Genomic DNA, 27,761 nt, shown 5'->3' with positions numbered 1-27,761 from the left:
GTTTAATATATAGTTTCTAGCTACACTGCAGAATTGGTTAAAATAAAATTTAATAGATGGACTAATGTAAATATTTTCTGTTTATAGATCAATTCAACAATAATTTTATGATCTACTTTCTTAAAAAAAAAGGGGATACAAATAGACATTTCCCTTCACAGGAATTGCATAAATAATTTTTAACGATTTGGTAACTTTGTTTGCTAGACCAAGTTATCATGATGCATCACTCTATTGTTAAGATGTGACATAGGTATTAGACATGGAAATCTTCACTGTAATATTTTTTCTGTTTGATCTTTGTTGTGTTTGGGTACAAGTTATACCATTTGCTGCTGCTATTTGCCAGGCATAGTGCTACTAAATTTCACTTTCTATTACTCTGTTAGCCAGTTTTACTAGTGATTTATTTTTCTCGTTGCTGCACATTGGCTCATATTAGTTGTAATATTGCATTTGCTCTGCTAATTTTGATTTACTGCTGCTAGCTATGCCAATTTGCATTTTTATGTCATTGCTGTTTGTGTTAATTTGTTATGTGTTGCAGCATTTAATTGTCCCTTGACATGAGCTTTGTAGATTTATATGAGCTTTGTAGACTTAAGTTAGCTTAAGAGGCGGTAGACTATATAAGAAACTAACCATGAAGAATAGTGAAAGAATGCATTGAGAAGTTTTATGAAAAAAGATTTGGGCAATAACGAGTATTGTACTATAAGAAGTACACTCCTGGAAATGGAAAAAAGAACACATTGACACCGGTGTGTCAGACCCACCATACTTGCTCCGGACACTGCGAGAGGGCTGTACAAGCAATGATCACACGCACGGCACAGCGGACACACCAGGAACCGCGGTGTTGGCCGTCGAGTGGCGCTAGCTGCGCAGCATTTGTGCACCGCCGCCGTCAGTGTCAGCCAGTTTGCCGTGGCATACGGAGCTCCATCGCAGTCTTCAACACTGGTAGCATGCCGCGACAGCGTGGACGTGAGCCGTATGTGCAGTTGACGGACTTTGAGCGAGGGCGTATAGTGGGCATGCGGGAGGCCGGGTGGACGTACCGCCGAATTGCTCAACACGTGGGGCGTGAGGTCTCCACAGTACATCGATGTTGTCGCCAGTGGTCGGCGGAAGGTGCACGTGCCCGTCGACCTGGGACCGGACCGCAGCGACGCACGGATGCACGCCAAGACCGTAGGATCCTACGCAGTGCCGTAGGGGACCGCACCGCCACTTCCCAGCAAATTAGGGACACTGTTGCTCCTGGGGTATCGGCGAGGACCATTCGCAACCGTCTCCATGAAGCTGGGCTACGGTCCCGCACACCGTTAGGCCGTCTTCCGCTCACGCCCCAACATCGTGCAGCCCGCCTCCAGTGGTGCCGCGACAGGCGTGAATGGAGGGACGAATGGAGACGTGTCGTCTTCAGCGATGAGAGTCGCTTCTGCCTTGGTGCCAATGATGGTCGTATGCGTGTTTGGCGCCGTGCAGGTGAGCGCCACAATCAGGACTGCATACGACCGAGGCACACAGGGCCAACACCCGGCATCATGGTGTGGGGAGCGATCTCCTACACTGGCCGTACACCACTGGTGATCGTCGAGGGGACACTGAATAGTGCACGGTACATCCAAACCGTCATCGAACCCATCGTTCTACCATTCCTAGGCCGGCAAGGGAACTTGCTGTTCCAACAGGACAATGCACGTCCGCATGTATCCCGTGCCACCCAACGTGCTCTAGAAGGTGTAAGTCAACTACCCTGGCCAGCAAGATCTCCGGATCTGTCCCCCATTGAGCATGTTTGGGACTGGATGAAGCGTCGTCTCACGCGGTCTGCACGTCCAGCACGAACGCTGGTCCAACTGAGGCGCCAGGTGGAAATGGCATGGCAAGCCGTTCCACAGGACTACATCCAGCATCTCTACGATCGTCTCCATGGGAGAATAGCAGCCTGCATTGCTGCGAAAGGTGGATATACACTGTCCTAGTGCCGACATTGTGCATGCTCTGTTGCCTGTGTCTATGTGCCTGTGGTTCTGTCAGTGTGATCATGTGATGTATCTGACCCCAGGAATGTGTCAATAAAGTTTCCCCTTCCTGGGACAATGAATTCACGGTGTTCTTATTTCAATTTCCAGGAGTGTATTTATTTAGAATGAGGATATGAACAAAACAGTAGGGTTTAGGGACAACAGGCTTAGATAGGATTTATTTATTTATTCTGGCAGGATCAAATGTTGAAATAAGAGGGAAGATCTGTGGAATGAAGTTTTGGGTTGGACTGCAGTACGAGACGTCTCACTGAAAACAAACCCTCTCCTTTCCTTTTGTGTTATTCAGCTTTGTGTTTGTGTACCTTTGTGTCTCTGTGTTCTTCCTGTCTTTATGTGTTGATCTGATAAGAGAAATGTTGTAGAAATTTTGTAATACTATGTTAATTACTTTGTAAAGGTGTTGTTGTTGTTGTTGTGGTCTTCAGTCCTGAGACTAATTTGATGCAGTTCTCCATGCTACTCCATCCTGTGCAAGCTTCTTCATCTCCCTGTACCTACTGCAACCTACATCCTTCTGTATCTGTTTAGTGTATTCATCTCTTGGTCTCTACGATTTTTACCCTCCACGCTGCCGTCCAGTACTAAACTGGTGATCCCTTGATGCCTCAGAAAATGTCCTAACAACCGATCCCTTCTTCTAGTCAAGTTGTGCCACAAACTTCCCTTCTCCCCAATCCTTTTCAATACCTCCTCATTAGTTATATGATCTAGCCATCTAATCTTCAGCATTCTTCTGTAGCACCACATTTCGAAAGCTTCTATTCTTTTCTTGTCCAAACTATTTATCGTCCATGTTTCACTTCCATACATGGATACCCTCCATACAAATACTTTCAGAAATGACTTCCTGACACTTAAATCTATACTCGATGTTAACAAATTTCTCTTCTTCAGAAACGCTTTCCTTGCCATTGCCAGTCTGCATTTTATATCCTCTCTAATTCGACCATCATCAGTTATTTTGCTCCCCAAATAGCAAAAATTCTTTACTAGTTTAAGTGTCCCATTTCTTAATCTAATTCCCTCCGTAGCACCCGAGTTAACACGACTGCATTCCAATATCCTCGTTTTGCTTTTGCTGATGTTCATCTTATATCCTCCCTTCAAGACACTATCCATTCCGTTCAACTGCTCTTCCAAGTACTTTGCTGTCTCTGACAGAATTACAATGTCATCGGCGAACCTCAAAGATTTTATTTCTTCTCCATGGATTTTAATACCTACTCCGAATTTTTCTTTTGTTTCCTTTTCTGCTTGCTCAATATACAGATTGAATAACATCGGGGAGAGTCTACAACGCTGTCTCACTCCCTTCCCAACCACTGCTTCCCTTTCATGCCTGTCGACTCTTATAACTGAGGTCTGGTTTCTGTACAAATTGTAAATAGCCTTTCGCTCCTTGCATTTTACCCCTGCCACCCTCAGAATTTGAAAGAGGGTATTCCAGTCAACATTGTCAAAAGCTTTCTCTAAGTCTACAAATGCTAGAAATGTAGGTTTGCCTTCCCTTCATCTAGCTTCTAAGATAAGTCGTAGGGTCAGTATTGCCTCACGTGTTCCAATATTTCTACGGAATCCAAACTGATCTTCTCTGAGGTCGGCTTCTACCTGTTTTTCCATTCTTGTGTAAAGAATTCGCGTTAGTATTTTGCATCCGTAACATATTAAACTGATTGTTCGGTAATTTTCACATCTGTCAATACCTGCTATTTTTGCGATTGGAATTATTATATTCTTCCATAATGAGATTTTCACTCGGCAGCGGAGTGTGCGGTGATATGAAACTTCCTGGCAGATTAAAACTGTGTGCCGGACCGAGACTCGAACTCGGGACCTTTGCCTTTCGCGGGCAAGTGCTCTACCAACTGAGCTACCCAGGCACGACTCACGCCCCGTCCTCACAGTTTTACTACTGCCAGTACCTCGTCTCCTACCTTCCAAACTTTACAGAAGCTCTCCTGCGAACCTTGCAGAACTAGCACTCCTGAAAGAAAGGATACTGCGGAGACATGGCTTAGCCACAGCCTGGGAGATTCGCAGGAGAGCTTCTGTAAAGTTTGGAAGGTAGGAGACGAGATACTGGCAGAAGTAAAGCTGTGAGGACCGGCTGTGAGTCGTGCTTCGGTAGCTCGGATGGTACAGCACTTACCCGCGAAAAGCAACGGTCCCGAGTTCGAGTCTCGGGCAGGCACACAGTTTTAATCTGCCAGGAAGTTTCTTTTTACATTCTTCTTGAAGTTTGAGGGTATTTCGCCAGTCTCATACATCTTGTTCACCAGATGCTAGAGTTTTGACAGGACTGGCTCTCCTAAGGCCGTCAGTAGTTCTAATGGAATGTTGTCTACTCCCGGGGCCCTGTTTCGAGTCAGGTCTTGCAGTGCTCTGTCAAACTCTTCATGCAGTATCGTATCTCCCATTTCATCTTCGTCTACATCCTCTTCCATTTTCATAATATTGTTCTCAAGTACATCGCCCTTGTATATACCCTCATATACTCCTTCCACCTTTCTGCTTTCCCTTCTTTGCTTAGTACTGGGTTTCCATCTGAGCTCTTGATATTCATACAAGTGGTTCTCTTTTCTCCAAAGGTCTCTTTAATTTTCCTGTAGGCAGTATCTATCTTACCCCTAGTGAGATAAGCGTCTACAGCCTTACATTTGTCCTCTAGCCATCCGCGCTTAGCCATTTTGCACTTCCTATCGATCTCATTTTTGAGACGTTTGTACTCCTTTTTGCCTGCTTCATTTACTGCATTTTTATATTTTCTACTTTCATCAATTAAATTCAATATCTCTTCTGTTACCCAAGGATTTCTACTAGCCCTCGCCTTTTTACCTACCTGATCCTCTGCTGCCTTCACTACTTCATCCCTTAATGCTACCCATTCATCTTCTACTGCATTTGTTTCCCCCATTCCTGTCAATTGTTCCCTTATGCTCTCCCTGAAACTCTGTACAACCTCTGGTTCTTTCAGTTTATCCAGGTCCCATCTCCTTAAATTCCTACCTTTTTTCAGTCTCTTCAAATCTACAGTTCATGACCAATATATTGTGGTCAGATTCCACATTTGCCCCTGGAAATGTCTTACAATTTAAAACATGGTTCCTAAACCTCTGTCTTACCATTATATAATCTATCTGAAACCTGTCAGTATCTCCAGGCTTCTTCCATATATACAACCTTCTTTTGTGATTCTTGAACCAAGTGTTAGGTATGATTAAATTGTGCTCTGTGCAAAATTCTACCAGGCGGCTTCCTCTTTCATTTCTTAGGCCCAATCCATATTCTCCCACTACGTTTCCTTCTCTCCCTTTTCCTACTACCGAATTCCAGTCACCCATGACTATTAAATTTTCGTCTCCCTTCACTATCTGAATAATTTATTTTATTTCATCATACATTTCTTCAATTTCTTCGTCATCTGCGGAGCTAGTTGGCATATAAACTTGAACTACTGTAGTAGGCGTTTGCTTCGTGTCTATCTTGGCCACAATAATGCGTTCACTATACTCTTTGTAGTAGCTTACCAGCACTCCTATTGTTTTATTCATTATTAAACTGACTGCTGCATTACCCCTATTTGATTCTGTATTTATTATCCTGTATTCACCTGACCAAAAGACTTGTTCCTCCTGCCACCGAACTTCACTAATTCCTACTATATCTAACTTTAACCTATCCATTTCCCTCTTTAAATTTTCTAACCTACCTGCTAGATTAAGGAATCTGACATTCCACGCTCCGATCCGTAGAACGCCAGTTTTCTTTCTCCTGATAACGACGTCCTCCTGAGTAGTCCCCGCCCGGAGATCCGAATGGGGGACTATTTTACCTCCGGAATATTTTACCCAACAGGACGCCATCATCATTTAACCATACAGTAAAGCTGCATGCCCTCGGGAAAAATTACGGCTGTAGTTTCCCCTTGCTTTCAGCCGTTCGCAGTACCAGCACAGCAAGGCCGTTTTGGTTAGTGTTACAAGGCCAGATCCGTCAATCATCAAGACTGTTGCCACTGAAACTACTGAAATGGCAGCTGCCCCTCTTCAGGAACCACACGTTTGTCTGGCCTCTCAACAAATACCCCTCCGTTGTGGCTGGACCTACGGTACGGCCATCTGTATCGCTGAAGCACGCAAGCCTCCCCGCCAACGGCAAGGTCCGTGGTTCTTGGGGAGGTTTATAAAGATATATAAACATTATTAATTCTGTTCTGTTTCAATGCTCATGTGTGCAATTCATGTTTCGAAAACTATTTTCATTCTTTTATTTATTTACTAATGTCATAATTCCTGTAACACTTATGTATCGCCGGCCTCGGTGGCCGTGCAGTTCTAGGTGCTCCAGTCCGGAGCCGCGCTGTTGCTACGGTCGCAGGTTCGAATCCTGCCTCGGGCATAGGTGTATGTGATCTCCTTGGTTAGTTAGGTTTAAGCAGTTCTAAGTTCTAGAGGACTGATAACCACAGCAGTTGAGTCCCATAGTGCTTAGAGCCATTTGAACCAACTGATGTATCTGCTTATTTCTATACTTTTGTAAAGCCTGTACTACTACAAATGTTAGTTGTATTGTTATGTTCTTTAATGATGTATTTTGTACTTTTGTAATTGTATTCTTCTGTTGCAAATTTATAATTGTATAGACACCAGTTAAGTTTCATTTCACTGCACACGTTTCTGTTGGTTATAGTATATGCACAATAGGTGAGAAGTTGGTACTGTTAGTGTTTGCATGTGTGTTGATATTTCAGCAGCGGACTGGTTAACAAAAATGCTGGTTCTAAGGACAATTCCAAAAACTTTGTGAGTGCACAAGTGGTGGTTTATGGACTTGCTATATTGTCAGCAAGAGTCTTCGATGGTGGTTCGACACCTGCACAGTCGCAACAGATGGCTGCTGGCCATCTCTACAAGGACTGCAGTGGGTCTGCACCTTTGATGACCCACCAATACCATTATTTCTACAACACCTGCAGTGGGTCTGCACCTCTGGTGGCCCTCCAATATCATAATCTCTACCAGGATTACAGTGGGTCTGCTCTGTGATGACCTACCTACCATTATTCTTCAAAACTTCGACTGACTCTGCTGTGGGATTGCTCTGTTGTGGCCCATTACCTGTCTGCATGTCAAGAGTTAGCACTGTCTTTCTGTTGGAATGACTACACTACTTCTTCAAGACTGCATGGAAATCCACTACTTCCGTGTGGATTTTCTTTTACTGTTCGGACTTTGAGAAAAACACTGCAATTTTACTGTGATGAACGATCAGGACTGTTTTTATGGACTGTAAGTAAATCTTTGCTTTTGACCAACAGTATATCAATGAGTGTGTGCATTTGATTTCTTTGTTATCGTAATTATAATTTTTTTTTTCAAATCTGTATTGGCCACTGCCCAAAATAATTGGTAAAATTTTTCTTGGGGAGCATGGGGGTTATGTAAGCAGGCTGTTTAGGTTTTTATGTTGGTAACGCCACGTAGCGCTCTGTATGAAAATCACTGACTGTGCTGTGTGCAGTCTGTGGTTGGTTGGCACTGTTGAAATATTCTCTATTGTAGTGGTGGGCAGTTGGATGTGGACAGCGCATAACGTTGCGCAGTTTTAGGTGAGCCGCCAGCAGTGGTGGATGTGGGGAGAAAGATGGCAGAATTTTGAGAGCGGACGATCTGGACGTGTGTCCATCAGTAAGAGTAAATTTGTGAGACTGGATGTTATATATATATATATATATATATATATATATATATATATATATATATATATATATATATATACTCCTGGAAATGGAAAAAAGAACACATTGACACCGGTGTGTCAGACCTACCATACTTGCTCCGGACACTGCGAGAGGGCTGTACAAGCAATGATCACACGCACGGCACAGCGGACACACCAGGACCCGCGGTGTTGGCCGTCGAATGGCGCTAGCTGCGCAGCATTTGTGCACCGCCGCCGTCAGTGTCAGCCAGTTTGCCGTGGCATACGGAGCTCCATCGCAGTCTTTAACACTGGTAGCATGCCGCGACAGCGTGGACGTGAACCGTATGTGCAGTTGACGGACTTTGAGCGAGGGCGTATAGTGGGCATGCGGGAGGCCGGGTGGACGTACCGCCGAATTTCTCAACACGTGGGGCGTGAGGTCTCCACAGTACATCGATGTTGTCGCCAGTGGTCGGCGGAAGGTGCACGTGCCCGTCGACCTGGGACCGGACCGCAGCGACGCACGGATGCACGCCAAGACCGTAGGATCCTACGCAGTGCCGTAGGGGACCGCACCGCCACTTCCCAGCAAATTAGGGACACTGTTGCTCCTGGGGTATCGGCGAGGACCATTCGCAACCGTCTCCATGAAGCTGGGCTACGGTCCCGCACACCGTTAGGCCGTCTTCCGCTCACGCCCCAACATCGTGCAGCCCGCCTCCAGTGGTGTCGCGACAGGCGTGAATGGAGGGACGAATGGAGACGTGTCGTCTTCAACGATGAGAGTCGCTTCTGCCTCGGTGCCAATGATGGTCGTATGCGTGTTTGGCGCCGTGCAGGTGAGCGCCACAATCAGGACTGCATACGACCGAGGCACACAGGGCCAACACCCGGCATCATGGTGTGGGGAGCGATCTCCTACACTGGCCGTACACCACTGGTGATCGTCGAGGGGACACTGAATAGTGCACGGTACATCCAAACCGTCATAGAACCCATCGTTCTACCATTCCTAGACCGGCAAGGGAACTTGCTGTTCCAACAGGACAATGCACGTCCGCATGTATCCCGTGCCACCCAACGTGCTCTAGAAGGTGTAAGTCAACTACCCTGGCCAGCAAGATCTCCGGATCTGTCCCCCATTGAGCATGTTTGGGACTGGATGAAGCGTCGTCTCACGCGGTCTGCACGTCCAGCACGAACGCTGGTCCAACTGAGGCGCCAGGTGGAAATGGCATGGCAAGCCGTTCCACAGGACTACATCCAGCATCTCTACGATCGTCTCCATGAGAGAATAGCAGCCTGCATTGCTGCGAAAAGTGGATATACACTGTACTAGTGCCGACATTGTGCATGCTCTGTTGCCTGTGTCTATGTGCCTGTGGTTCTGTCAGTGTGATCATGTGATGTATCTGACCCCAGGAATGTGTCAATAAAGTTTCCCCTTCCTGGGACAATGAATTCACGGTGTTCTTATTTCAATTTCCAGGAGTGTATATATATATATATATATATATATATATATATATATATATATTGCCTTTTGAACACTATTAAGGTAAATACATTGTTTGTTCTGTATCAAAATCTTTCATTGGCTAACTATGCCTATCACTAGTTAGTGCCTTCAGTAGATAGAATCCTTTATTCAGCTGACGGTATTGGCGCTCGCTGTATTGCAGTAGTTTGAGTAACGAAGATTTTTGTGAGGTAAGTGATTCATGAAAGGTATAGGTTATTTTTAGTCAGGGCCATTCTTTTGTAGGGAATTTTGAAAGTCAGATTGCGTTGCGCTAAATATATTGTGTGTCAGTTTAAGCACAGTCATTTATAATTTTTCTAAGGGGACGTTTCACAGTGCCTGTAATCATTAAAAGGTGCCTCTACAGGATGCAACGCAAGTAAGTGGTTGAATGGTTACACTTGATTCAAAATCGCTGACAGCATTTCTACCACAAATCATAACACTATCAGCGGCTGGTGTACGTATCTGTAAACTTAAGTCCACGTTTTATGCAGGGTGACGGCAATGTTGTCGCGACGATCGTGTTTTTAGTAGCACAGTCCTTATGCGAAATGTATGAAGTGGGCTCCAGAATACCTCTGTTGTCAGCTCGCCATGCAAAGTGACTCACATGATCGTTTTAATTTTGAAGTGATGAGCACATTCTGCGGTAATTGGTAGTTTTCGCATAAAAACAGTCGAAGACTTATTTCCTGATTTTGTGCAGGGTTGGTATATCTCTGCTGATCATTTGTTATTGGTGGCAGTACACTTCGCTGGACGTCACAAAATAATGAGATGCGAGTGCAGCTGAACGTAAAAAACTATGCCGATTTTGCTCATAAAACTGAATGAAAACGGAGTAACCAACATGACGTTAAACAAAATTGTTTTCCAGCCCAGAACGAGAGGCCTATTCGAGTCATTGAGAACCAATCTGGTCTATGACATCTCGTGGCCACAGGTGCGCCCCATAACCATTGTGGGTGGCTGTGTCACTATACTTTAGACGACCACGATTCATTCGGGACAGCCGTTCTTTTACATCCTATTGTTGTTTTAAGAATACCTACTTTTGTGTTGGCAAAGGACTATCAAGGGGCCAGCGGAGGGAGGGGAGAGGGTCCAGATTTTCGGCAGATTTTCATTATATATAGAGGGGGGACGCACGTTCAACTATTGCCTCCTCTGCAGTCTTTTAGGACGACAATTTTCCCAAGTACATGTGCTGCATTAAGATCTATTCAGTATGAGTGCTGGTTTTTTCACGACACTTTCGAAGTGTAATTAGAACTGTGACCCACATTTTTCCATCAGCTGTGAAGCGTATATTGGCTTGTGTTAGTTGAGCTGTAGGGTGAATATTAGTAGGCGTCTGTAGCGAACTCTGACGTCAAACATCGATAGATACTGTATGCTTGCAGGTAATACACTTTTCGAACTCCTCTCTGTCCAACACCAACATCTAGTCAGTTGAACATATTTCCCTCCAAAAAGAGTAAATATAGTACCTTACAGCCCAGACCTTTTTCCACCAGCTTGTATATGTAAGGTTTCTGTTCCTGGTTTCGAGTAGTATTGCGAAATATTTTCCTAGCAGGATAAAACCAGTTGTATGGCATCGTCAGTTTGTGCACTGTATTGCGATTTTATGCCGACCTTGCGCAGCGCTGTACATGTAGATGTGTAATTACGATCGATCTTTGTGATTAATTATGTAAATAGGATCGACATTTGGGCCCGTTTCCCGACCAAAGTAAATAAAGTACGCTAACCTAACTTTTCTCTCCCATATCCAGACTGTTTCCGTGTGTTAGGGGGTGCATTTGGGCTTTTCATGCAGTAGAATCAGGGTTCGAGTCATTGACATGTTGCGTTTTTTATGTGCATTGAGTGTTTTTGCACTGCAATATCTTCGGGTGTTTAAGCATTGTGAGCGTGTTAGCATAGCATTACACATGCATTATTTCGGTGATCTAATAGAAGTTTGCATGCCTGTATGCTATGTATTGCGTTATTTCGGTAATTTAGGAGTTGTTTGGGTCTCTGCACATCAGTGTACTGCATTATTTGTGAGTAGTTTGCAGGTCTGTTGAATATTTTCTGTGACCTAAAGCACATCAGGGTGAGTATTTTGTATCAGCATAATAAATAAACTATTTGAAATCAGTCCCTAAATAAATTGTTCCAAAAATAAATAAAGTACACTCTTTTCTCTCTTAGGCTGCCCAGAACAGTCTGTTTCCTTTTCCCACCAATTTTCCCCACCTATACTGTAATCTTGAATTATGTCATGGGAGGGATGATGGCACCCTCTAGTGGTAGTGCTGTGTACTAGGTCAGTTGGATTTTGGACCCCATGATGAACACAACCGGATGGAGGCACTGCCTCAAATTGTTTAAATAAAGACATAGTCTGAGTCCTTTTCCCACCAATTCCCAGGTGGGGGTGTGGGGTGGGGTGGGATGGGGTGAGATGTGAGCACAGCCCTGGGGCACAGAAATTACGCTCAAAATTCCAAACATCCGCCAGTAGGGTAGCTTGACGGAAGGGGGGAGGGGGGAGGAGGTGCCTGTGGGACAAGTGCAGCTGAAAAATCACTTGACACCATCTGGGGCGCGGTGTTGAGTTTGGTGGGGGGGGGGGGGGCGGGGTGGGAGTGATTAATTAATCAATTTAATTAATTTCATATCAATTTGATATCGAAATTTCACTAGAAACCCCACTATACTGCTACTTTTGTTTTGGTAATATGAACGATTATTTATTTTGTATAAAAATTGGTCAGAAAATTTGTTGAGTGTTTGGTGTAAGAACTTAGTAAAGTGCAACGAAGTATGTTAAATAACGTGTTTCCTGAGTGTGTTGGGTAGGAATGTGTTTAACGAGTGTTTCGAAGAACGCCGTGATGACGTTGATGATGGAGAGCTCTCTACCGACGAAATCGTCGATATAGAGAATAAAGAGGTTGAGCGCAATCAGAGATGTCGCTAAAGAAGCTGGCATATAAATCTGTTCATGCCATCAAATTTTTCTGGCTGATTTTGGTATAAATGTGTGACAGCACAATTTGTCCTAAATTGTTCAATTTTAACAAAATCATCCGGCAATGTAAGTTACGCAGGAGTCACTAGATGATATCAGCAACGATGTGAAATTCCAGCCCCTTCTGTATCGCATAGACCGAAAAACGATCAAGAACTTAGGTAAGAAATGAATATCATGCTAACTGGGTTCGTCAGTTTCGTTGGAACCGTGTACCGTGTGTTCCTTCCAAGACATCGAATGATCAATAAGGAGTATGGTCCACAAGTACAACGACGTTTGCGTGATTCATGGTGACACAAGCAATGTCCCTTGCACAACGATAATGCATCTGCTCAAAATTCATCGTCCGTGTATTTTCGTCCGAAAACAGTACTGTAACGATGACTGAGTCTCATTGTTCACCTGATATGGCCACATGTGACTTTTTTCTGTTCCTAAAAATAGACAGACCCTTAAAGGGCCGTTGTTTCAACAAGAATACACGAGATTAAAGAGGCTTAGCTGAATGGCTGTCTCTATGATAGAGATCAAGGAGTGTTTCGGGGTTAGGAAGAAGAAGTCATCAGATTTAATATATAATGACGATACCGCCAAGAGTAATGCAAGTGTCTTCATACCTATTAATTAAGTGAGATACGTGTAAGCTTCATACTGCACACACTGAGTTACTAATCTTCTGTAACACGTTGTTGCTCTATACAGTATAAACTAAAACAATGAGTCGTTGCACACAACTAGCGTCTGCATTGTTGCGAATGATCCTTCACAGTCCACTCTTGTTTATCATCACCACGAACACCGGAACGAAGCGGAAGAATTCAAGACCAGAGGAGGCGGTGAGGAAAAGTCAGCCAATAGCCCACTGACAAGGACGGTGCTGCGCCAGGAGCGATCTCTACAAGAAGTGAATATAAGAGCCACTCCTGATGGTTTCGGTCGATCAGATCGGCTCAGTATACGACCATTAGTGGACAGTATTACCACGGCGATATCAGATTGTAGTGATCCATATCCATTCCTTATTTGGACTTTGTAAGTAGCGAAGAAGATTATGTTGCATGTCGCCCCTCATTTGCAACACCGGTGTACATGCAAGTTAAGTACTGTCAATCTGCTTTATAGAGGTAAAACTACTAATGTTATTTGCTTGGAGTTTTTGTACAGCATTTAGAGAATGCAGCATTCCTTAGGCACCCTAAACTAGACGAGTGGTCGTGAGCCAGCACTGTAACTTTTTTCCAGGTTTTTGGCTATCGAATCAGCCATCTCGGTAACAGAAGGACGATACTATAGTGCATAGGAGACGATTTTAATGTCAATTACGACCATGCGAACGCAAGGACAGCACAACAGCCACTCAACGAGCAGAGAAAATCTCTAACCTGGCCAGGAATCGAATCTGGGCCCCTTCAGTTAGCAACACACCTCGCTGACAGCACTGCCACCTAGGTAGATGTAAGTGTAACTTTGAAAGCTTTCGCAGGCGGTGTCAACTTCTTCATGATTTTTCTAAGTTTTAGACCATGTCACGTTGTAACAGGATGAACCAAAATGTCGGCAACCGCTGGAAGAGGTCTTCTGCGGGGCATGTCATACCACTGGTGAAACGCAACATGGATGTAACGTCTTCAGTCTTGCTCAAATATGTCATTAAAATGTACGTAAATGATGATTCAATCCTTGGCCTCACCCTCGACCGCCACACACCTGGACTCCCTATCTCCTTACCATCCAACACAAAGCTCACATCAGACTCCGCCTCTTGAAACTCGTGTCCAGCCGGACATGGGGTCTGCATCCTTCCACCATCCTTCACACCTGCAAATACTTGATCCGCCCCATCTTCTGTTATGCCAGCGTGACTTGGATTTCCGCCCCTCCCAGTTTCTATAAATCCCTCCAAATCCTCGAATGCCATGCGCTCCACCTCACCTTCAGCACCCGCCTTCCATCTTTCCACACGCATCCTCTACGGCCTCATCGCCTTCCCCCACCTTCTCCTTTTCCTTGAACACATCTGCACACTAATATTGTCATCGCATTGATCCCCCTCACCCCCTGGTGTCTCCCTTCCTCTCCACCCCCAGCAAGTTGCCGCACCTTTACCATTGCGTCCCACCCTCTCTCCATCTCCACACTTTCTGCCTTCTTTCCCAACGCAACTTCCACCATATACCACCGAGCGAGGTGGCGCAGTGGTTAGCACACTGGACTCGCATTCGGGAGGACGACGGTTCAATCCCGTCTCCGGCCATCCTGATTTAGGTTTTCCGTGATTTCCCTAAATCGTTTCAGGCAAATGCCGGGATGGTTCCTTTGAAAGGGCATGGCCGATTTCCTTCCCAATCCTTCCCTAACCCGAGCTTGCGCTCCGTCTCTAATGACCTCGTTGTCGACGGGACGTTAAACACTAACCACCACCACCTCCACCATATACCCCTCCTGGATGATGAACTTCACTGTGACTTCTACCCGTCCTACCAACTCTAACCCCCATCTTCCTTCTGCCTCCTCCTCATGGCTCCCTCTCCTCACCCTCCCTTCGTCTGCTTTCCCCTCCTACTCCCCCTCCATCTCTTGTGCTCCCCTTCAGTGTCTCTGCACTCCCTCCTGCCTTGTCTTCCCCCTTCATCTCTGCCCAACCAGTCTCCTGCCTCTTGGTGTACCCGCTGACGCCCCCAATCTTTTCATCCCGCCCCCTCCCCTGCTGCACCTTACTCTCCCCTCCTTTTCCATCCTCACAGGCCGCTCCCTCGGCAGGTTCCACCTGGCAGTTTTGTTCTTCATCGTGTGTGCTCCAAGTGCGTTTCAAGTGTGTTTTTCTGGAGTGTTTTTAATACTGTGGCCGACTTTTAACCTGTGCATGTGCCTTCAGTGTCTTCTTTGTGTTTTAAGAAACGCCAACTGTGTTTCTTCACTTTATGTCGACTTTTTTAATTGTCCCCTCATGAACGTCTCCATGTCAGTGTATTTTTACCTCCATTATCTCCCCTTACTCTGTCTTATGTCCCCCTTTTTTTTCGCCTTATATCTAACATTTTATTCCCGTATTTGTTGTCATGTCACCCGGCCGAAGAGCGGCGGATTGTGCCGCTGAAAGGCCTCCCCTACCCATATGGGGCTGGGGAATGAAATCACAATAAAGAAAAAAAGATGATTTAATTTTTGTGTTCCAATTTAAGACAGGATTTTACAGATCCTCTTTGGAAAATGATGAAGAAAATGCTTGGTGTTGCTCCTGCGATTTCTGGTGGCGTTTGTGACAGATCAATATGGTGAGAAATTTCAGAGGCATTACACAGTGCTTACAATTAAGGTTTCGCTACTTGAGCTAGTGTAAATGGAAACCTATTTTCTCTATGGGTACAACGTAATGCGAATGATGTTCTGACCGAGTGATGCAGGATTTGAGTTGTCATAAAAGTTTGTACCTTGGTTTTCTTTACTGGTACTGCTACATAAGGTTAAAATACAAGCATCACTGTGCCTTACAGCTGCACACAGCCAATATGAGGCTGCAAAAGCTGCAGAGAACGCTACTCGTAAAACTAGTGTATCAAAGCAACACCAATAGTGCTGGTGCTTTTCATGGGTATTGTCGCCGTAAAGAATACAGAGAGTTCCTCATTCAGAACTGGTTTGGAAGTTCGCATAATCTAATGATACTGTGATTTCATGGAAGAGGTCAACGGCAAATTGCACCACAAATTGCTGAAATGTTGGTTTCTTTGGCTGAGCATGCGACCTTCAAGCAGTGCACGAGCTGTGCAACGACAGTTGAACATTCCGTCGTCCAAAATTTCGAAAAGTGCTGCGAACAGCTGTGAAATCCTAACCATGCCTACTTATGGATGTGGATGGTCGTCACACTGAGCACAGTTTGTAACTTGGAATGTCAACATGGTACGCAGTTAACAAATGTTACACGTGTCATGTGGAAATTAAAATGTGTTTCCTGAGCTGGTTTATTTCTTATTTCAATTCCACATGTCCTTACGAATGTTTCCGCAGAGTTCCATTTTCCTGTGACAACACGTTTTTCGTGGGAAACGCTCCTAAGCAGCGAAAGTTTAATAATAATATTCAAATGTGTGTGAAACTTATGGGAGTTAACTGCTAAGGTCATCAGTCCCAAAGCTTACACACTACTGAACTATCCAAAGGGCAAACACACACACCCATGCCCGAGGGAGGACTCTAAACTCCGCCGGGACCAGCCGCACAGTCCATGGCTGCAGCGCCTAAGACCGCTCGGCTAATCCCGCGTGGCGTTTAATAATAACCAGCCTGAATTTGCTGCCGCGTAGGGTGGAGAACATCGGCAGAAACGTTGTTTCAGTATGTTACATGACTCGGTCTACAGCCTCAAATAATTTTGTAGAATTCATGACGAATGTTTACCACTTTTACGTTCTTTTGAAGACTGTCTCAAACGTTCAAATGTATGTGAATTCCTATGGGACCAAACTGCTGAGGTCATCGGTCCCTAGATTTACACACTACTTAAACTATCTTAAACTGGGAACAACGCACACACACACACACACACACACACACACACACACACACACACACACATACATAAACACACCCGTGCCCGAGGGAGGACTCGAACCAACGGACATGGCAGACTGTCTCACCTGACTCCAGATACTGAAAGCTTATGGAGGTGTCTCAACATAGCGCGTACCACTGATAGTAAGAAACTGAAACAGGACGACGGAAAGTTTCACAACTGTCTAGGCTGACTACTTGCCGTTAAACCGTTCAGCCTGCGAACAAACTCTCTGGGACAGTGTGTAAGGGGCTGCATATAAGTGTCGAATTTAGTTTACTACAAGACGAATTAAGACCGATATTTGAAACCAACAGTTATCTCATGGCAGGAATTTTCACTTCACCAGTAGTAATCTACTTATCATTGTGTCCTTGCTTCGTCTGTAACGTGTTGTTTTGCTTCCAAAGAGGCAGAATTCTTTAAGTTAGTCTAATTGGTGGTCCCCAAATCCCATGGTATGTTTATCGCTAATCTCCTTAAAACTTCAATCTTTCCATCTTTCTCTGACATACTCGGAATCTACAGTGTGTACTTATTGTACTGTTCACTCTATTCAACAGATCTTTGCGTTATTCCTCAATTCCAGTGAGGATGGCAATGTCATCTGTGAATCTTTTCGTTCATATTCTTTCATCCTGAAGTTCAGTCCCGCTACAGAGCCTTTCTTCTATTTTTGTCATTGCATCGTCAATGTACAGAAGGAAACTAGGGGTGAATGTCTACATCTCCGTCTTATACCCTCTCGAACTGCTCTTTCATTCTTGCCTCCTGGCCCTTGTAGATACTGTGTATTAACCATCTTTCGTAACATTTTATACCTATTCTCCTGAGGTATTCGGACATCTTACATCATTTTACATTGTTGAACGTTTTTCTACATCGACAAATCCTATGGACGTGCCATAAGTTTTCTTGTTTCCACTGTCAACAGCAATGTTAGAAATGCGTCTGTGATACATCCACCTACCCCAAAGCGAAAATGATGGTTATATTCTTAAATCTACGTTTGTCAGTAAATTGGGTCACTAGCTATTAAACTGATTGTGTGACAGTTCCCAAAGTTATCTGCCCCTGCCATCTTCAGGATGGCGTGGGTAATGGTTTTCCCAAAGTCTGATGGAATGTCTTCTGTCTCATAGATTCTGCAAATCACCATGAATAGACATTTAGTTGCTACTTCTCCCGATGATCCAATAATGTCAGAAAGAATTTTATCAGTTCTACTTATTTGAATGCAAGTCTTCAAAAGCTTTGTTAATTTCTAACACAAGCACTTGATCACATTGTCTTCCACATCAATCCTCATTTCTTCTTTTACGACGTCATCAGATATTTCCTCTCCCTCGTAGAGGGCTTCTAGTGGAAAGAGTTTTCCAACTATCGGCTCACTTATCTGACTTCAGCAGTGGAAATCCTCTCGCACTATGATTAAGAAAGAAATAATAAAATCAGGACAAGACAACACCCGTATATCATTATCAGAGGCAAAAAACCAAAGATAAATTAACATGTGCTCAACTTTTAGAGCAGAATAAGAAATACAAGACTGATAACCGTGAGGTAAAAAGTTTGCCACGTTCGTCCCTCAGGAATATTTTGACTGGGAAAAGAAACCGGCTAAATCGGAATGGACAAATGAGACATGCAAAAGATATGCCGGACGAGGTGGTGGTAGGACAAAACTATGTTACGTTATGCAAGATTAAAATTATCTGCGCGATTTTGTTTAGGTTCCTCTAGCAGCGTGCTATGTATCTGTGGAACAGAATTTCGACGTGTTCTCACACTGTAAATATACACCTAAAAACACTCAGTCTACTAAATACGTAACATTTTTTCACGAGCTAGTGATTTCAATTTCAGAACCAGTCTCCTTTTATTATCATAACGTTAGAGTCTATGGGAAGTAGAGGAAACACAAATTTGTTGAAGCTGTTGTCAGAAACGAATCATTAAATGGCTTAACGTCAAAAATCAAAATGAGCGTTATTACCTCAATATGGGCGTTATCAATTAAAGCACAAGAAATACCAGATTATGTCTCAAAATCTACGTTTTAAGCTGCTCTCTTGAACAATTAATGGCAAAGTATAAAGATGTTGAAAATATAGAATATGCAAATCAGTTGGTTTTGTAAAAGCGACCCTACACGAAGAATCAGTTCAACTGTGTGCCGGTGGTTGACACTGTTGTGGTGGAGCGTCTCTGTGGCAAAGGTAAAGCGGTATCATGTGACAGATGTTGCACGTGATATATGCGGATAGAGCGTACAGTTATGGACAGGCATCCGTGTGAGTGGTTACAAGTCCGACTGAGTTGGCGATGAGGATTACTCGGCGTCAACGGTTGATATAGTGTTAAGACTGCAGTAATGGCTGTTGGGGAAAGGGGCATTACTTCCCGTTTGTGAACGGGAGAGAGCAGTTTACATGCACACATGACGATAGGCTGCTAAGCGTGGCTGTGTTTGCCTGGAAGTGAAGAACAAGAGGATTTCGCCAAGCAGTACTGTGGTGGACAGCAGCGAGTGATCTTTATTGCATAATGGTGGTCGGGTCACTCCCATACTGTCACATGTGGTTGGAGTCTGCATTTCTGCGGTACGTTATTGTTAAACATTATTGATGTTGTTGGGCACAGCGCTGGTTAGCGGTTCAAATGGCTCTGAGCACTATGGGACTTAACATATGAGGTCATCAATCCCCTAGAACTTAGAACTACTCGAACCTAACTAAGGACATCACACACATCCATGCCCGAGGCAGGATTCGAACCTGCGACCGTAGCAGTCGCGCGGTTCCGGACTGCGCGCCTAGAACCATGAGACCACCGCGGCCGGCAATAGCGAGGAAATCCAGTACATGGTCCTCAGTTATGGAGCACAGATTTAATTCGTTTTTTGCTGTCATTCTTCTTCGTTCGTTCTTGAGCGAGCTGCCTTAACAGCAATGCCTTTTTAGACAAACTGGTTTCAGTATCACTAACTTGCGGCCGTAGTAGCAGTGCGGCAGGTTAGCGGTTTTAAGAAAATAAGTAGCAATTATCGCTGCTTGGTTAAGGACTACATTTATGACTGTGTTTTCTTCTGAGAAGCATTATGAATTTTGTTTCATACACGATACATGCCCTGGTTTTATACCGAGTTAACTCCATGTGTGTGTGAACCGCCGTTGAACTGTGTTTAAGGTATTCGAGACAAAGGCAGTGTGTTCCTATGTATGAAGGGGACGACCGTGAACCTAGATCATGTTGTATGAATGAGTAATGGAAACGGGCCACCAGCCATCAAGATTCTCACAGGACATTTCGATGGTTAATAAAAAGGATTGCTGTAGATTTGGCAAATTCGGTTGCTTCTTGTGAAATTTGTCTTTCTCGTTTCGGAGTTTCGTTGTCTGTTGCGACAGAGTAGATTTGTTTAACATTATAAAATGTAGATGTTCATGGCCGTAAATATTACAGTTAATAAAAAGATCAGTTCTAATATGCCGTGGTCAAATGGGATTCAGGTTAAAACCCAACGTTTAACATGTGATGTAGTTTTATGCAGTATTTTGTTATAAGTTATGTGATAGAGGGACCGTTTTCTTTAATGTTATGAAATTTTGGAAATTATTTTTTCAGCATCTGTAAGGTTTTATTGACAGTATTACCGGAAGTATAGTGTGTCTTATCGCTGAAAATTTGAGTGCATCAAATTGCGTAAATGTTTAATTTAAATGAAACGTCTGAATCTGATTTTATTGTGACACTTATGTAACGTTATTGAGACTGAAAAATGCTTACTGCAACAGGTAAAATTTTGAAAGGCGATTACATTAAAAGGAATTAAAAACTATTTCTGGACTTCCCTTGTCTATATACCTGTCCCTATCCCAAGTCAGCCACGTCAAATGGAAGAAAAGTGGTAGTAACGCCATAGGTTTGTTAACAGAAAGCGTGGTTGCTTGGGCGGACGGACGTACAACCAAGATTAAATTTGCATAAAAAGTTCTCGGTTTACTTGCCTCGTCAAATTTGGATAAACAACCAAGATTAAATTTCCATAAAAAGTTCTCGGTGTACTTGTCTCGTCAAAATTGGATAAAATCCCGAGCTTTCGATGGCTACCTCCGTCATCTTCGTCAGGGGTAAAACTGACAGTCGTGGAACGGTGAGGCTTCCGCTTTTCTAAGTAGTGGACGGCATCTCATTGGCTGGATGACGTCACGGTGAAAATGGCGCGTACGGAGGTGGCGGCCTCTATGTCCATAGATTTCTATCGACATAGAGACAGAAAGTAAGCCGAGAACTTTTTATGCAAGGACTCCGTCGCGAAAGACTTCGTAGTCATAAAAGTTTAATTTGTAATATAATTATTATCTGGTATCTGATACTGTATTGCGACTGTCCGAGAATGCCTGCCAGAGTGGTGTGGAATGCGACGTATTTGAGAATTGAGCTGACCTACGATTGGCAGACATGAGGCTTGGATCATTCAGGAAATACGGCGGCCTCGATCGGATTACTGAGACAAAATAGGAAACACCCGGCAACACAGAAAACCAGCGGAAAGGAGGAGCTAAGTTTCACCTTTTGAGAATCACGTTACGAGATTGCATGGAGGATTTGGTAGCCCTTGAAAAAGAGGAGAATGACCAGATTCCTGATTCTCTAAAAAGGTGGGTGAGCTAATGAGGTAGGTTAGCGGGGATTTAATGGAAATGTTGGGAGTTACGCTAGGAAGACAAACTATAAACCATTTTACAGCCGACATTTGTAGAATTATTCCGCACCGTGTACTGCAGGAATTGAAATATAAGTATGGAAGGGAACGAGATGATCAGAAAATAGTTGGTAAATACGTGAAAAGGATAAAAGAAAGAGTGTTAGGATTGTGTTTAAAATTATTTTGAAGGAGAAATACTCCAGAATATCATCTTGGGATTACGACCGGTTGATAGAGGAAGGGCTGTCTTCTGCAACGTGAAACCTTTGTGCAATTAGATGAATTGGTGCGACGTATTTAGGCAGCCGAGAATGTAGATTCGTGGCCGTCAGCCGGGATGATTGAGTGCAGAATGGATGGACAGAGGGCTGATAGAAAATTAAAGAGGCATTGGAACAACAAGAAATTTGGTGTGGTAGTAGTGGTGGTGGAGAAACAAGTAATGGAATCATGGAGGACCGGAATGGAAACAACTGATTGAGACGTCTGGTTTGTGGTGAAGTGAGGCAAATAAGTTGAATCTGTGAGAAAAGGAAAATGGAGAAAGGCCTCCTGACAGTGACTGTGAGAAAGTAGCAAAAAAGAGTAAGGCCATATGTGCAGTAAGGACGGATATAATGCAGCGTTTGACGTCTGTGTGTTGTACTGCCCATAGAAAGGTAGTGGGGGAAACCTTTCAACACAGATTTCGAAAGGATCGATATCAGTGGTTAGAAAATCGCACGTCCCGCATTTGCCGATGAAGTGACTTGCTTCTGCAGATGAGAGGACGACAACGTGGAAGTTGCAACAAGCAACTTCGGTCTTCGGGTGAATGAATCAAAGAGTAAGAGCAGGAATCATACCTTTTAAAAAGAACCGTACGAGCCACTCGCAGTCCGACCATGGAAATGGGTTCATGATTTGAAATATCGGCGACTTTTATGTATAGAGGGCACAACAAATGCGGCGGATAACAAAGCTACGAACCAAGCCGGATACCGATCGTGCATCAGTATCAGTCAGCCTTTTAAGTACCTAAGCCGTGTACCAGCAGTGTAAAACAGTGACACAAGCGGTGGCGCTATACCGTATTGGAACATGCAATGTGTTGGACCAAGAATTAAAAACGGTCGTTCCGTTTTTGAACAAGAACAGGATAAATCTGGATCTGTAGAAGATGGGATCACTGGAGAATGGAAGATTCTGCGATGGATCCACAGCATCCATAATATATTAGGCGTGATGAGAAGCGAGTAGCTTCTATGCGCATGGCAAAAAATCGGTGAACTCTGATATCCATGAATGTCTCTCCAAGCAGATGAAGACACTTAATAGACGAAAGAAACTTCAGGTGTGACGAGAAGTCGCGCTGAAGGTCCGTGACCATAATGTAAACTTGAATAGCTGGTCAATTGGTGTTCAAAAATTCTTATTTATTGACGCGTTTTGGGAATATACAATTATTACAATAAACAAAGTGAGAAAGTTCTCATTCAAAGTATGAGGTAAATGGTCAGCATCTGCGCTCAACGTCCGCAGATGATTCTGAGCTGTGACTCCATATCTTGTATGAAGGTTTTGTCATTTTGATGCTCTGCCGCGCGGGATTAGCCGAGCGGTGTGAGGCAATGCAGTCATGGACTGTGCGGCTGGTCCCGGCAGAGGTTAGAGTCCTCCCTCGGGCCTGGGTGTGTGTGTTTGTCCTTAGGACAATTTAGTTTAAGTAGTGGGTAAGCCTAGGGAGTGATGAGGTTAGCAGTTAAGTCCCATAAGATTTCACACACATTTGAACCTTTTAAAATTTTTTTTTTTATGTTCTGATGATAGGCTGTGCCCGAAATGCGTCAACAATTAAGAATATTTGAACTGCAAGGACCAGTAATCATAGCGAACTATTCAGCAGCTGCGTAAGTCTCCCCCATACGAAAAACAAACTGAAAAGTAGGAATCTACACTCCTGGAAATTGAAATAAGAGCACCGTGAATTCATTGTCCCAGGAAGGGGAAACTTTATTGACACATTCCTGGGGTCAGATACATCACATGATCACACTGACAGAACCACAGGCACATAGACACAGGCAACAGAGCATGCACAATGTCGGCACTAGTACCGTGTATATCCACCTTTCGCAGCAATGCAGGCTGCTATTCTCCCATGGAGACGATCGTAGAGATGCTGGATGTAGTCCTGTGGAACGGCTTGCCATGCCATTTCCACCTGGCGCCTCAGTTGGACCAGCGTTCGTGCTGGACGTGCAGACCGCTTGAGACGACGCTTCATCCAGTCCCAAACATGCTCAATGGGGGACAGATCCGGAGATCTTGCTGGCCAGGGTAGTTGACTTACACCTTCTAGAGCACGTTGGGTGGCACGGGATACATGCGGACGTGCATTGTCCTGTTGGAACAGCAAGTTCCCTTCCCGGTCTAGGAATGGTAGAACGATGGGTTCGACGACGGTTTGGATGTACCGTGCACTATTCAGTGTCCCCTCTACGATCACCAGTGGTGTACGGCCAGTGTAGGAGATCGCTCCCCACACCATGATGCCGGGTGTTGGCCCTGTGTGCCTCGGTCGTATGCAGTCCTGATTGTGGCGCTCACCTGCACGGCGCCAAACACGCATACGACCATCATTGGCACCAAGGCAGAAGCGACTCTCATCGCTGAAGACGATACGTCTCCATTCGTCCCTCCATTCACGCCTGTCGCGACACCATTGGAGGCGGGCTGCACGATGTTGGGGCGTGAGCGGAAGACGGCCTAACGGTGTGCGGGACCGTAGCCCAGCTTCATGGAGACGGTTGCGAATGGTCCTCGCCGATACCCCAGGAGCAACAGTGTCCCTAATTTGCTGGGAAGTGGCTGTGCAGTCCCCTACGGCACTGCGTAGGATCCTACGGTCTTGGCGTGCATCCGTGCGTCGCTGCGGTCCGGTCCCAGGTCGAGGGGCACGTGCACCTTCCGCCGACCACTGGTGACAACATCGATGTACTGTGGAGACCTCACGCCCCACGTGTTGAGCAATTCGGCGGTACGTCCACCCGGCCTCCCGCATGCCCACTATACGCCCTCGCTCAAAGTCCGTCAACTGCACATACGGTTCACGTCCACGCTGTCGCGGCATGCTACCAGTGTTAAAGACTGCGATGGAGCTCCGTATGCCACGGCAAACTGGCTGACACTGACGGCGGCGGTGCACAAATGCTGCGCAGCTAGCGCCATTCGACGGCCAACACCGCGGTTCCTGGTGTGTCCGCTGTGCCGTGCGTGTGATCATTGCTTGTACAGCCCTCTCGCAGTGTCCGGAGCAAGTATGGTGGGTCTGACACACCGGTGTCAATGTGTTCTTTTTTCCATTTCCAGGAGTGTACAAAGATTTTCTGCATAATAGCGCAGAATGTGACTGGAGACAGAAAACAGGAAATTTAATCCAGTTGAAGAGTAGGTTTTTACTTGTTAGCTGTGCTCTGTGCCTGACTGCGTAAAGTAAGTATGTAATGTAATACTTTCGCTGATGTCACTTTCGCTGATTCAGAGAGCCAACATCCCAGTACGAGGGGAAAGTCGGAACCCAATGAGCGAGCAAAAGAAATGCATTCCGCAGTCAGGCAGAGAGTAGTGTAGCAGACGTACTCACCTCGATTATGAATTGACAACTTCTAAACAGTGACCGACACTGATAAGCTATGTAGGTAACTGTGGGCCCATGCAGAACCTAAGGAAGCATAGACACAAAAGCATCGGAAACGCACACGTGGAGGCGTGTGATTCGTCTAGCGGGCAGCATTCGTTTTGACCTGCCTTAAAAAGCGAGAACATGCCGGTAACTGAAGCACCTCCAAAGGCACTAGGACGGAGCGTGGGCACAAAGCGACGAGAATTCGCACAGGGAGGAGTGTGAAACTAAAGAACTGTGGATGAAGTCAGGTTGCTTAAAAAAATATTTGCGGGATGATAAGGAGACTGCTTATAAATGACGAACACCAGAAGATTCATAGACGAAGCGCAAATAATAGACTCTCCAGGCATCATGCAGAAACAGCTACTCTGGAGCACATTAAAACCTCTCGAAATAAGTCCCTCCAGAAGTTTAAGTATGGCAGCAACCTTTCATCAGCAAGAATCATTCACCTACTCTACTGAATAGCGCTTGTTATCCAAGTCAGGTCTGCTTCCTTCTAGAACTCGTGTAAAAGTGTCCAGAATTGCTCCCTTGAGCTCTTCACCCACAAAGTCCCAGTCTCTACTTCACTCCTGTTGTATTCCACTACTTTCTGCTACTCCACTGGCTGAAGGCTGTCCCCACCAAAAATACATTATCCTTAAGCTCTACAGACATGATTTGATTCACGTTGAATACTTCTTGGGATATACTAATATAGTACAACAATACGTAAAAAAAGAAATGTCAAAACGTACGGTTACACTTCCATCTTTTACAATAAATATTAGTAGTAGTTAGGTCATGAATGTTATCCAGCATTCTTGCACAAGTATGCTCGCAATGAATGACAACAGATTGTCCTTAAATATTGTTTAAACAATTATTTATGTTTTCTTGACAGAATCCTCTTTTGGTTCTCATTTCAATTGTGGCGTCTGCTAAAACATGAGATTGAGCACTTGTAAATTAGCCCAGTTTTTTAATTGCACTTGTAACAGACATTTAAATGAAATTACAGGTACAACAGTAAACGGTTCATTAAATAAATACATAAGTATTACAAGAGATGAGGTATTCCTGCTGTATCATTTGCTGTGTAATTGTGTTGGATACGATGCTCGGACAAACATTTATGTAATTAAAAAGATATGAAAGACATAGTAAATCAAGAAATGAAATACATACAGACACGTAGCTTTCAGAGATGAGAGCTACAGTGCAGTCATCTGAGATATATTTGTTGCAGTCACATGAAGTGTTCAAAAGTTTTTAATTCAGAGGTTGATTATGCGCCTCATTTTTCTGAGATAGCAAATGGATTCAGATTTGCATCAGTAATTTATTGTAGTTCGGTACGGGCTTTTGTTGAAATTTCGAGAACATGCCTTCATCGAGGAGTCAAGCAGTATATTGCTCCCTCCGACGTATATCTCTCGAAGAGACCATGAGGATAAAATCAGAGAGATTAGAGCCCACACAGTGGCATACCGACAATGTTTCTTTCCACGAACAGTACGAGACTGGAATAGAAGGGAGAACCGATAGAGGTACTCAAGGTACCCTCCGCCACACAGCGTCAGATGGCTTGCGGAGTATGAATGTAGATGTAGATGTAGATGTAGATGTATGACCAAAACTCGGTACAGCCTTGACTGTGAAAATGTAAGAAAGACGCCATTTTCTGAACCACACATCAGCCCACAGAAGACACTAACCCTGCACTGGAAGGCGTGGTCAAGAAACGACAGCCACCGGAAGACATTGTAAATTTAGTCCACCAATGACAAAGACGAAAGAAGGAGAATTTCTAATAGTCGTAAAGCCTGGCAGAGGGTTTAGAAGTGAGGTGACAGTCGGTGAGACACTGTGGAACATGGGGGCTCTTCCATCCATCGCCTATGTCCACATTCTAATACTGTGATATTCCAGATTTGGCCACGCAACACACAGCAAGCAGTCAGTGAGCAGTCCGTAGCTGTGCCTCGCTGTTAAGCCGCGGTTCGCCAATGAGAGCTGTCAACGCGCCGCCAACGCTATGAGCCGACGCACCATACCGACATAGCGTCAGCCACCGTCATCACTACAGAAGAAATGACTAATTGTGAGTTGACTCGTTCCCCTTTCATTCCCATTAGTAATGGAGCTCTTTCCTCGCCCAGTCAAACTGGCCCTAAGATTTTCAGTTTTATACAGAGAGATAGCATTAATAAAAGCCAATATCTCATAATGTTTCTGCTTTAAAGACAACAGTTTATGTCTGATAACGACACGATTATTACATTAGTGTTACACTGTAATTAATGTTTTATTTTCAATATACAAACATCAAAAAACTTTGCGTCACCCCGGTTTCAAGTATTCCTAAAGACAGAACTTGTATCACAGATGCAGTCCCTGTGACTGTTCAGAGATGCCAGTAAACTTGCCCAAAGTGTAAACAACCATGAATGAGCAGCTCCTATTAGACGGAAGGGGTCCCACAGCCGATCAGTTCCAGTCATTCCAGCAGGCAGGAGGTACACCGCTCCCG

The 27,761-nt window shown here is 44.5% G+C and overlaps 1 non-coding gene across 1 annotated transcript; it reads right to left on the bottom strand.

The window, feature by feature from the left end:
- Positions 1–3,862: 3,862 nt before the first annotated feature.
- Trnas-cga (transfer RNA serine (anticodon CGA)) lies at positions 3,863–3,937 on the bottom strand. The gene has a single exon. It is a non-coding gene; the product is annotated as a tRNA-Ser (tRNA).
- Between the last annotated feature and the right edge of the window lie 23,824 nt (positions 3,938–27,761).

This window comes from Schistocerca nitens, chromosome 7 (genome assembly GCF_023898315.1).
Source record: "Schistocerca nitens isolate TAMUIC-IGC-003100 chromosome 7, iqSchNite1.1, whole genome shotgun sequence".
Taxonomy (NCBI): domain Eukaryota; kingdom Metazoa; phylum Arthropoda; class Insecta; order Orthoptera; family Acrididae; genus Schistocerca; species Schistocerca nitens.
Note: the sequence above shows the minus strand (reverse complement) of the source record. Positions and strands in the feature narration are given on the sequence as shown.